Raw genomic sequence first — 12,336 nt, 5'->3', positions numbered from 1 at the left:
AATGAAACTTCAAAGCTTTTGCACAGCAAAGGAAACCATAAACAAGACCAAAAGACAACCCTCAGAATGGGAGAAAATATTTGCAAACGATTTAACGGAGAAAGGATTAATCTCCAAAATATATAAACAGCTCTTGCAGCTCAATATTAAAGAAAAAAACAACCCAATCCAAAAATGGGCAGAAGACCTAAACAGACATTTCTCCAAAGAAGACATACAGATGGCCAAGAAGCACATGAAAAGATACTCAACATCACTAATTATTAGAGAAATGCAAATCAAAACTACAATGAGGTATCACCTCACACCAGTTAGAATGGGCATCATCAGAAAATCTACAAACAACAAATGCTGAAGAGAGTATGGAGAAAAGGGAACCCTTTTGCACTGTTGGTGGGAATGTAAATTGATACAGCCACTATGGAGAACAATTTGGAGTTTCCTTAAAAAACTAAAAATAGAATTACCATATGATCCAGCAATCCCACTACTGGGCATATACCCAGAGAAAACCATAATTCAAAAATACACATGCACCCCAATGTTCATTGCAGCACTACTTACAATAGCCAGGTCATGGAAGCAACCTAAATGCCCATCGGCAGACGAATGGATAGAGAAGATGTGGTACATATGTACAATGGAATATTACTCAGCCATAAAAAGGAAGGAAATTGAGTCATTTGTTGAGATGTGGATGGATCTAGAGACTGTCATACAGAGTGAAGTAAGTCAGAAAGAGAGGAACAAATATCATATATTAACGCATGTATGTGGAACCTAGACAATTGGTACAGATGAACCGTTTTGCAGGGCAGAAGTTGAGACACAGATGTAGAGAACAAACATATGGACACCAAGGGGGGAAAACCGCGGTGGGGTGGGGATGGTGGTGTGCTAAATTGGGCGATTGGGATTCACATGTATACAGTGATGTGTATAAAATTGATGATTGATTAAAAAAAAAAAAAAGGGCAGAAGACCTAAATAGACATTTCTCCAAAGAAGACATACAGATGGCCAACAGGCACATGAAAATATACTCAACATTGCTAACTATTAGAGAAATGCAAATCAAAACCACAATGAGGTACTACCTCACACCGTTCAGAATGGCCATCATTAAAATGCCTACGAATAATAAATGCTGGGGAGGGTATAGAGGAAAGGGAACCCTCCTACGTTGTTGGTGAGAATGTAAGTTGGTGCAGCCACTATGGAGAATAGTATGGAGGTTCCTTAATAAAGTAGAAATAGAGTTGCCATATGATCCAGCAATCCCACATTTGTGCATATATCCAGGAAAAACTATAATTCAAAAAGATACATGCACCCCAATGTTCATAGCAGCACTATTTACAATAGAGAATACATAGGAGCAACTTAAATCTCCATCAACAGATGAATTGATAAAGAAGATGTGGTATAGGGGGCTTCCCTGGTGGCGCAGTGGTTGGGAATCCACCTGCCAATGCAGGGGACACGGGTTCGTGCCCCGGTCCGGGAAGATCCCACATGCCGCGGAGCGGCTAGGCCCGTGAGCCACAATTACTGAGCCTGTGCGTCTGGAGCCTGTGCTCCGCAACCGGAGAGGCCGCAACGGTGAAAGGCCCACGCACCGCGATGAAGAGTGGCCCCCACTCGCTGCAACTGGAGAAAGCCCTTGCACAGAAAGGAAGACCCAACACAGCTAAAAATAAATTAATTAATTAATTAATTAATTAATTAATTAATTTAAAAAAAAAGAAGATGTGGTATATATATACAATGGAATATTAGTCATAAAAAGAATGAAATAATGCCATTTGCAGCAACATGGATGGATCTACAGATTATAATACTAAGTGAAGTAAGTCAGAGAAATACAAATATCATATGATATCATTGTATGTGGAATCTTAAAAAAATGGTGCAAATGGTGCTTATTTACAAAACAGAAATAGACTCACAGACATAGAAAAGAAACGGTTACCAAAGGGTTAAGCAAGGAGTGTCACTGGGGATAAATTAGGAGCTAGGGATTAACTGATACACATCACTATATGTAAAATAGATAAACAACAAGGACCTACTGTATGGCACAGGGAACTGTATTCAATATCTTGTAATAATCTATAATGGAAAAGAGTCTGAAAAAGTTATATATGGATAACTGAATCACTTTGCTGTACACCTGAAACTATCACAATATTGTAAATCAACTGGGACTTCTGTGGTGGCACAGTGGTTAAGACTCCATGCTCCCAATGCCGGGGGCCCAGGTTCAACCTCGGATCTGGGAACTAGATCCCACATGCATGCTGCAACTAAGGAACCTGCGAGCCACAACTAAGGAGCCTTTGAGCCACAACTAGCACCTGACACAACCAAATAAATAAATAAATAAATATTTTAAAAAATTAAATCAACTATACTTCAATGAAAAATTTTAAAAAGAAAATAAATAAAGAAACATTAACCTTAAACAACACATTAGGCAGATAGACTTAACATACATAAAACATTCCATACAAAAGCAACAGAATACACATACTTTTCTTTTTATATACATATATATTTATATATCTTATATTTATTTATAAATATATAAATAGATGTATATAGTTTTTCAGATTCTTTTTCTTTTCCATTATAGATAATTACAAGATATTGAACATAGTTCCCTGTGCTATATAGTAGGTCCTTGTTTATTTACCTAACTGAGTACACATACTTTTCAAATCCACATGGAACATTGTCCAGAATACATCATAAGTTAGGGCACAAAACAAGTCTTAATAAATTTAAGAAGACTGAAATCATATCAAGCACCTTTCCAACCACAATGTTATGAAACTAGAAATCAATTACAAGGGCTTCCCTGGTGGCGCAGTGGTTAAGAATCCACCTGCCAATGCAGGGGACGCGAGTTTGAGCCCTGGTCCGGGAAGATGCCACACATCGCGGTACAACTAAGCCCGTGCACCACAACTACCGAGCCTTCGCTCTAGAGGCCGTGAACAACAACTACTGTAGCCCACACACCTAGAGCCCATGCTCTGCAACAAGACAAGCCACTGCAATGAGAAGCCCGTGCACCCCCAGGTGCAAAGAGTAGCCCCTGCTCACTGAAACTAGAGAAAGCCTACGTGCAGCAATGAAGATCCAATGCAGCCAAAAATAAATAAATAAAATAAAAATTTTTTTAAGTTAAAAAAAAAGTTATACACAAATCGATTACAAGAAGAAAAGTAGAAAATTCACAGATATGTGGAGATTCAACAACATGGTGCCAAACCACAAATGGGTCAACAAACCAAAAGAAAAATCAAACAATATCTCAAGACCAGGAAAAAAAATGGAGCTGGAAGAATCAGACTCCCTGACTTCAGACTATACTACAAAGCTACAGTAATCAAGACAATATGGTACTGGCACAAAAACAGAAACATAGATCAATGGAACAAGATAGAAAGCCCAGAGGTAAACCGACGCACCTATGGTCAACTAATCTATGACAAAGGAGGAAAGGATATACAATGGAGAAAAGACAGTCTCCTCAATAAGTGGTGCTGGGAAAACTGGACAGCTACATGTAAAAGAATGAAATTAGAACACTCCCTAACACCATACACAAAAATAAACTCAAAATGGATTAAAGACCTAAATGTAAGGCCAGACACTATAAAACTCTTAGAGGAAAACAGAGGAAGAACACTCTTTGACATAAATCAAAGCAAGATCTTTTTTGACACACCTCCTAGAGTAATGGAAATAAAAACAAAAATAAACAAATGGGACCTACTGAAACTTCAAAGCTTTTGCACAGCAAAGGAAACCATAAACAAGACGAAAAGACAACCCTCAGAATGGGAGAAAATATTTGCAAACGGATGAGCGGAGAAAGGATTAATCTCCAAAATATATGAACAGCTCATGCAGCTCAATATTAAAAAAGCAAACAACCCAATCCAAAAATGGGCAGAAGACCTAAACAGACATTTCTCCAAAGAAGACATACAGATGGCCAAGAAGCACATGAAAAGATGCTCAACATCACTAATTATTAGAGAAATGCATATCAAAACTACAATGAGGTATCACCTCACACCAGTTAGAATGGGCATCATCAGAAAATCTTCAAACAACAAATGCTGGAGAGGGTGTGGAGAAAAGGGAACCCTCTTGCACTGTTGGTGGGAATGTAAATTGATACAGCCACTATGGAGAACAGTATGGCGTTTCCTTAAAAAACTAAAAATAGAATTACCATATGATCCAGCAATCCCACTACTGGGCATACACCCAGAGAAAACCGTAATTCAAAACGACACATGCACCCCAATGTTCATTGCAGCACTGTTTACAATAGCCAGGTCATGGAAGCAACCTAAATGCCCATCGACAGACGAATGGATAAAGAAGATGTGGCACATATATACAATGGAATATTACTCAGCCATAATTAGGAACGAAATTGGGTCATTTGTAGAGATGTGGATGGATATAGAGACTGTCATACAGAGTGAAGTAAGTCAGAAAGAGAAAAACAAATACCGTATGCTAACACATGTATATGGAATCTAAAAAACAACCTAGGGGCAGGACAGGAATAAAGATGCAGATGTAGAGAATGGACTTGAGGACACGGGGAGGGGGAAGGGTAAGCTGGGACAAAGTGAGAGATTGGCATGTACATATACACACTACCAAATGTAAAATAGATAGCTAGTGGGAAGCAGCCGCATAGCACAGGGAGATCAGCTCGGTTCTTTGTGTCCACCTAGAGGGGTGGGATAGGGAGGGTGGGAGGGAGACTCAAGAGGGAGGAGATATGGGGATATATGTATATGTATAGCTGGTTCACTCTGTTATACAGCAGAAACTAACACACCATTGTAAAGCAATTATACTCCAATAAAGATGTTAAAAAAATAAAATTAAATTAAAGAAGGATATCAACAAAGACATGGAGTTACATACCTATATTCAAGGGATGTGAGATAGCCCAGCTGGATGAAAAATGAGTAAAAACCAAACAGCTTTGTAAGAATTCATGCAGACTAGGAATGCCCAGCTACATATATGGTATTATCTCAATGCCCTGGGCTGCATATATGTAAATCTCTAAACTCTTAAGATTGGTTTTGGTTTTTTTTTTGAATTTTTGAATTTTATTTTATTTATTTTTTTAAACAGCAGGTTCTTATTAGTCATCAATTTTATACACATCAGTGTATACATATCAATCCCAATCGCCCAATTCATCACACCACCATCCCCACCCCACCACAGCTTTCCCCCCTTGGTGTCCATACGTTTGTTCTCTACATCTGTGTCTCAACTTCTGCCCTGCAAACCGGTTCATCTGTACCATTTGTCTAGGTTCCACATACATGTGTTAATATACAATATTTGCTTTTCTCTTTCTGACTTACTTCACTCTGTATGACAGTCTCTAGATCCATCCACGTCTCAACAAATGACTCAATTTCCTTCCTTTTTGTGGCTGAGTAATATTCCATTGTATATATGTACCACAACTTCTCTATCCATTCGTCTGTCCATGGGCATTTAGGTTGCTTCCATGACCTGGCTATTGTAAACAGTGCTGCAATGAACATTGGGGTGCATGTGTCTTTTTGAATTATGGTTTTCTCTGGGTATATGCCCAGTAGTGGAATTGCTGGATCATGTGGTAATTCTATTTTTAGTTTTTTAAGGAAACGCCATACTGTTCTCCATAGTGGCTGTATCAATTTACATTCCCACCAACGGTGCAAGAGGGTTCCCTTTTCTCCACACTCTCTTCAGCATTTGTTGTTTGTAGACTTTCTGATGATGCCCATTCTAACTGGTGTGAGGTGATACCTCATTGAAGTTTTGATTTGCATTTCTCTAATGATTAATGATGTTGAGTATCTTTTCATGTGCTTCTTGGCCATCTGTATGTCTTCTTTGGAGAAATGTCTATTTAGGTCTTCTGCCCATTTTTGGATTGGGTTGTTTGTTTCTTTAATATTGAGCTGCATGAGCTGTTTATATATTTTGGAGATTAATCCTTTCTCCGTTAATTCGTTTGCAAATATTTTCTCCCATTCTGAGGGTTGTCTTTTGGTCTTGTTTATGGTTTCCTTTGCTGTGCAAAAGCTTTGAAGTTTCAGTAGGTCCCATTTGTTTATTTTTGTTTTTATTTCCATTACTCTAGGAGGTGTATCAATAAAGATCTTGCTATGATTTATGTCAAAGAGTGTTCTTCCTCTGTTTTCCTCTAAGAGTTTTATAGTGTCTGGTCTTACATTTAGGTCTCTAATCCATCTTGAGTTTATTTTTGTGTATGGTGTTAGGGAGTGTTCTAATTTCATTATTTTACATGTAGCTGTCCAGTTTTCCCAGCACCACTTATTGAAGAGATTGTCTTTTCTCCATTGTATATCCTTGCCTCCTTAGTCATAGATTAATTGACCATAGGTGCATGGGTATATCTCTGGGCTTTTTATCTTGTTCCATTGATCTATGTTTCTGTTTTTGTGACAGTACCATATTGTCTTGATTACTGTAGCTTTGTATTATAGTCTGAAGTCAGGGAGTCTGATTCCTCCCACTCCATTTTTTTTGCTCAAGACTGCTTTGGCTATTCGGGGTCTTTTGTGTCTCCATACAAATTTTAAGATTTTTTGTTCTAGTTCTTTAAAAAATGCTGTTGGTAATTTGATAGGGATTGCATTGAATCTGTAGATTGCTTTGGGTAGTATAGTCATTTTCACAATATTGATTCTTCCAGTCCAAGAACATGGTATATCTCTCCATCTGTTGGTATCATCTTTAATTTCTTTCATCAGTGTCTTATAGTTTTTTGCATACAGGTCTTTTGTCTCCATAGGTAGGTTTATTCCTAGATATTTTACTCTTTATGTTGCAATGGTGAATGGGAGTGTTTTATTAATTTCACTTTCAGATTCTTCATCAGTAGTGTATAGGAATGCAAGAGATTTCTGTGCATTAATTTTGTATCCTGCAACTTTACCAAATTCATTGATTAGCTCTTGTAGTTTTCTGGTGGCATTTTTAGGATTCTCTATGTATAGTACCTTGTCATCTGCAAACAGTGACAGTTTTACTTCTTGTTTTCCAATTTGTATTCCTTTTATTTCTTTTTCTTCTCTGATTGCCGTGGCTAGGACTTCCAGAACTATGTTGAATAATAGTGGTGAGAGTGGACATCCTTGTCTTGTTCCTGATCTTAGAGGAAGTGCTTTCAGTTTTTCACTGTTGAGAATGATGTTTGCTGTGGGTTTGTCATATATGGCCTTTATTATGTTGAGGTAGGTTCCCTCTATGGCCACTTTCTGGAGAGTTTTTATCATAAATCGGTGTTGAATTTTGTCAAAAGCTTTTTTTTGCATCTCTTGAGATGATCATATAGTTTTTATTCTTCAATTTGTTAATATGGTATATCACATAGTTTGATTTGCATATATTGAAGAATCCTTGCATTCCTGGGATAAATCCCACTTGATCATGGTGTATGATCCTTTTAATGTGTTGTTGGATTCTGTTTGCTAGTATTTTGTTGAGGATTTTTGTATCTATATTCATCAGTGATATTGGTCTGTAATTTTCTTTTTTTGTAGTATGTTTGTCTGGTTTTGGTATCAGGATGATGGTGGCCTCATAGAATGAGTTTGGGAATGGTCCTTCCTCTGCAATTTTTTGGAAGAGTTTGAGAAGGATGGGTGTTAGCTCTTCTCTAAATGTTTGATAGACTTCACCTGTGAAGCCATCTGGTCCTGGACTTCTATTTGTTGGAAGATTTTTAATCACAGTTTCAATGTCATTACTTGTGATTGGTCTGTTCATATTTTCTATTTCTTCCTGGTTCAGTCTTGGAAGGTTATACCTTTCTAAGAATTTGTCCCTTTCTTCCAGGTTGTCCATTTTATTGGCATATAGTTGCTTATAGTAGTCTCTTAGGATGCTTTGTATTTCTGCGGTGTCTGTTGTAACTTCTCCTTTTTCATTTCTAATTTTATTGATTTGAGTCCTCTCCCTCTTTTTCTTGATGAGTCTGGCTAATGGTTTAGCAATTTTGTTTATCTTCTCAAAGAACCAGCTTTTAGTTTTTTGATCTTTGGTATTGTTTTCTTTGTTTCTATTTCATTTATTTCTGTTCTGATCTTTATAATTTCTTTCCTTCTGCTAACTTCAGGCTTTGTTTGTTCTTCTTTCTCTAATTCTCTTAGGTGTAAGCATAGATTGTTTATTTGAGACTTTTCTTGTTTCTTGAGGCAGGCTTGTATAGCTATAAACTTCCCTCTTAGAACTGCTTTTGCTGCATCCCATAGGTTTTGGATTGTCGTGTTTTCATTGTCATTTGTCTCTAGGTATTTTTTGATTTCCTCTTTGAGTTCTTCAGTGATCTCTTGGTTATTTAATAACGTATTGTTTAGCCTCCATGTGCTTGTGTTTATTATGTTTTTTTCCCGTAATTCATTTCTAATCTCATAGTGTTGTGGTCAGAAAAGATGCTTGATATGATTTCAATTTTTTAAAATTTACTGAGGCTTGATTTGTGACCCGTGATGTGATCTATCCTGGAGAATGTTCTGTGCACACTTGAGAAGAAAGTGTAATCTGCTGTTTATGGATGGAATGTCCTACAAATATCAATTAAATCTATCTGGTCTATTGTGTCATTTAAAGCTTCTGTTTCCTTAATTATTTTCATTTTGGATGATCTGTCCATTGGTGTAAGTGAGGTGTTAAAGTCCCCCACTATTATTGTGTTACTGTCGATTTCCTCTTTTAGAGCTGTTAGCAGTTCCCTTAAGTATTGAGATGCTCCTATGTTGGGTGCATATATATTTATAATTGTTATGTCTTCTTCTTGGATTGATCCCTTGATCATTATGTAGTGTTCTTCCTTGTCTCTTGTAACATTCTTTATTTTAAAGTCTATTTTATCTGATATGAGTATAGTTACTCCAGCTTTCTTTTGATTTCCATTTGCATGGAATATCTTTTTCCATCCCCTCACTTTTAGTCTGTATGTGTCCCTAGGTCTGAAGTGGGTCTCTTGTAGACAGCATATATATGGGTCTTGTTTTTGTATCCATTCAGCAAGCCTGTGTCTTTTGGTTGGAGCATTTAATCCATTCACGTTTAAGGTAATTATTGATATGTATGTTCCTATGACCATTTTCTTAATTGTTTTGTGTTTTTGTTTTTGTAGGTCTTTTTCTTCTCTTGTGTTTCCCACTTAGAGAAGTTCCTTTAGCATTTGTTGTAGAGCTGGTTTGGTGGTGCTGAATTCTTTTAGCTTTTGCTTGTCTGTAAAGCTTTTGATTTCTCCATCGAATCTGAATGAGATCCTTGCCGAGTAGAGTAGTCTTGGTTGTAGGTTCTTCCCTTTCATCACTTTAAGTATATCATGCCACCCCCTTCTGGCTTGTAGAGTTTCTGCTGAGAAATCAGCTGTTAACATTATGGGAGTTCCCTTGTATGTTATTTGCCATTTTTCCCTTGCTGCTTTCAATAATTTTTCTTTGTCTTTAATTTTTGCCAATTTGATTACTATGTGTCTCAGCGTGTTTCTCCTTGGGTTTATCCTGTATGGGACTTGCTGCGCTTCCTAGACTTGGGTGGCTATTTCCTTTCCCACGTTAGGGATGTTTTCGACTATAATCTCTTCAAATATTTTCTCTGGTCCTTTCTCTCTCTCTTCTCCTTCTGGGACCCCTATAATGCGAATGTTGTTGCATTTAATGTTGTCCCAGAGATCTCTTAGGCTGTCTTCATTTCTTTTCATTCTTTTCTCTTTAGTCTGTTCCGCAGCAGTGAATTCCACCATTCTGTCTCCCAGGTCACTTAACCATTCTTCTCCCTTAGTTATTCTGCTATTGATTCCTTCTAGTGTAGTTTTCATTTCAGTTATTGTATTGTTCATCTCTGTTTGTTTGTTCGTTAATTCTTCTAGGTCTTTGTTAAACATTTCTTGGCATCTTCTCAATCTTTGCCTCCATTCTTATTCCAAGGTCCTGGATCATCTTCACTGTCATTATTCTGAATTCTTTTTCTGGAAGGTTGCCTATCTGCACTTCATTTAGTTGTTTTTCTGGGGTTTTATCTTGTTCCTTCATGTGGTACATAGCCCTCTGCCTTTTCATCTTTTCTGTCTTTGTGAATGTGGTTTTTGTTCCACAGGCTGCAGGATTGTAGTTTTTCTTGCTTCTGCTGTCTGCCCTCTGGTGGTTGAGGCTATCTAAGAGGTTGTGTAAGTTTCCTGATGGGAGGGACTGGTCACGGGTAGAGTTGACTGCTGCTCTGGTGGGCAGAGCTCAGTAAAACTTTAATGCGATTGATGCTGATGGGTGGGGCTGGGTTCCCTCCATGTTGCTTGTTTGGCCTGAGGCAACCCAATACTGGAGCCTACCTAGGCTCTTTGGTGGGGCTAATGACAGACTCTAGGAGGGCTCACACCAAGGAGTACTTCCCAGAACTTCTTCTGCCAGTGTCCTTGTCCCCACAGTGAGCCAAACCCCCCCCCCACCTCTGCAGGAGACCCTCCAACACTAGCAGGTAGGTCTGGTTTAGTCTCCCCTGGGGTCACTGCTCCTTCCCCTGGGTCCCGACGTGCACACTACTTTGTGTGTGCCCTCAAAGTGTGGAGTCTCTGTTTCCCCCAGTCCTGTCCAAGTCCTGCAATCAAACCCACTAGGCTTCAAGGTCTGATTCTCTAGGAATTCCTCCTCCCGTTGCCGGACCCCCAGGTTGGGAAGCCTGATGTGGGGCTCAGAACCTTCACTCCAGTGGGTGGACTTCTGTGGTATGTGTTCTCCCGTTTGTGAGTCACCAACCCAGCTGTTATAGATTTGATTTTACTGTGATTGTGCCCCTCCTACCATCTCATTGTGGCTTCCCCTTTGTCTTTGGATGTGGGGTATCTTTTTTGGTGAGTTCCAGTGTCTTCCTGTCAATGATTGTCCAGCAGCTAGTTGTGATTCTGGTGTTCTCACAAGAGGGAGTCTTAAGATTGGTTTTTATGTGCAATTTGTGAAATATCTCATTGTTTTACGGTCACAATTCTTAAATGACATCCATAAAGTCCTGTCCTCTCTTTCTCATTGAGGGAAGATGACTCTTGAGTACATGAATATTTTTTAAAGGTTCCCTGCTCTTAGCCCCTCCTGATATGAACTGATGCTGTCTTTTGTTATTATTAATTTATTTTTTATTGTAATACAGTTGATTTACAATTTTGTGTTAGTTTCTGGTGCACAGTAAAATGATTCTTATACATATACAGACATTCTTTTTCATATTCTTTTCCATTATGGTTTATCACAGGATATTGAATTAGTTCCCTGTGCTATATAGTAGGACCTTTTTTAATCCATTGTATATACAATATAATAGTTTGTATCTGCTAATCCCAAACTCCCAATCCATCCCTCCTCCACTCCCCTCCCCCTTGGCAACCACAAGTCTGTTCTCTATGTCTGTGAGTCTGTTTCTGTTTTGTAGATAAGTTCATTTGTGTCATATTTTAGACTCCACATATAAGCGATATCATATGGTAGTTGTCTTTCTCTTTCTTAAAAAATATGGAACACTTCACGAATTTGTGTGTCAACCTTGCACAGGGACCTTGCTAATCTTCTCTGTATTGTTCCAATTTTAGTATATGGGTGGCAGAAAAGAGCACCAGTCTTTTGTTTAACATATTCTTCAAGCTTTCATGACATCTGAGGGTGTTTTTTTTTCTCCTCTCTTCACAGGAGTTACCCATTCTAACTGTTCAGGAATAACCTTTTTCTTAAAAATAGAGGTGAAAAACTAGCATTTTCCAAGTCATCTGCTCCTCTTGTTCTTTAGTTTGTCTACTGTTATAGTCTTAAGAATGCTTGCCATTTATCTTTTAGATTTCTCGCAAATTGCACTCTCTTCATGCCCCAGTACATACATTTTACACTGGATGGTTTATCCTCAGTTCTAGGCAACCAAATGACACATTAAACTCTTAGATAATTAGGAAATCTACAGCCAGTTTCAAGAACTTTCTCTGAGTAGACAGAGATTATAATTAAGCTGCTATGTGGAGCTTTTAAAAAGAAAATTTCAACAGAAAATTATAGCCACAGTGAACTATTCATTATTCATAGAATGAAATTGCATGAATAACTGAAATCCACAGATTATTCTAATAAAATCTGCCTCCCTCTGCCTTGGTCCATTCAGGCTGCTACAACAAAATAACCACAGACCAAGGGGCTTAAAACAACAGAAATCTATTTCTCACAGTTCTGGAGGCTGCAAGTTTGAGCTCAGGGTGTCGGCATCGGGGGCGTGAGGGCCTTC

The 12,336-nt window shown here is 38.2% G+C and overlaps 1 non-coding gene across 1 annotated transcript; it reads right to left on the bottom strand.

Annotated features, from left to right (window-relative positions):
- Positions 1–11,576: 11,576 nt before the first annotated feature.
- Positions 11,577–11,684, bottom strand: LOC137764523 (U6 spliceosomal RNA). Its single transcript, XR_011074024.1, has one exon. It is a non-coding gene; the product is annotated as a U6 spliceosomal RNA (small nuclear RNA).
- Positions 11,685–12,336: the final 652 nt, after the last annotated feature.

This window comes from Eschrichtius robustus, chromosome 4 (genome assembly GCF_028021215.1).
Source record: "Eschrichtius robustus isolate mEscRob2 chromosome 4, mEscRob2.pri, whole genome shotgun sequence".
NCBI classification, from domain to species: Eukaryota; Metazoa; Chordata; class Mammalia; order Artiodactyla; family Eschrichtiidae; genus Eschrichtius; species Eschrichtius robustus.
This window is presented reverse-complemented; position numbering and strand designations above follow the sequence as displayed.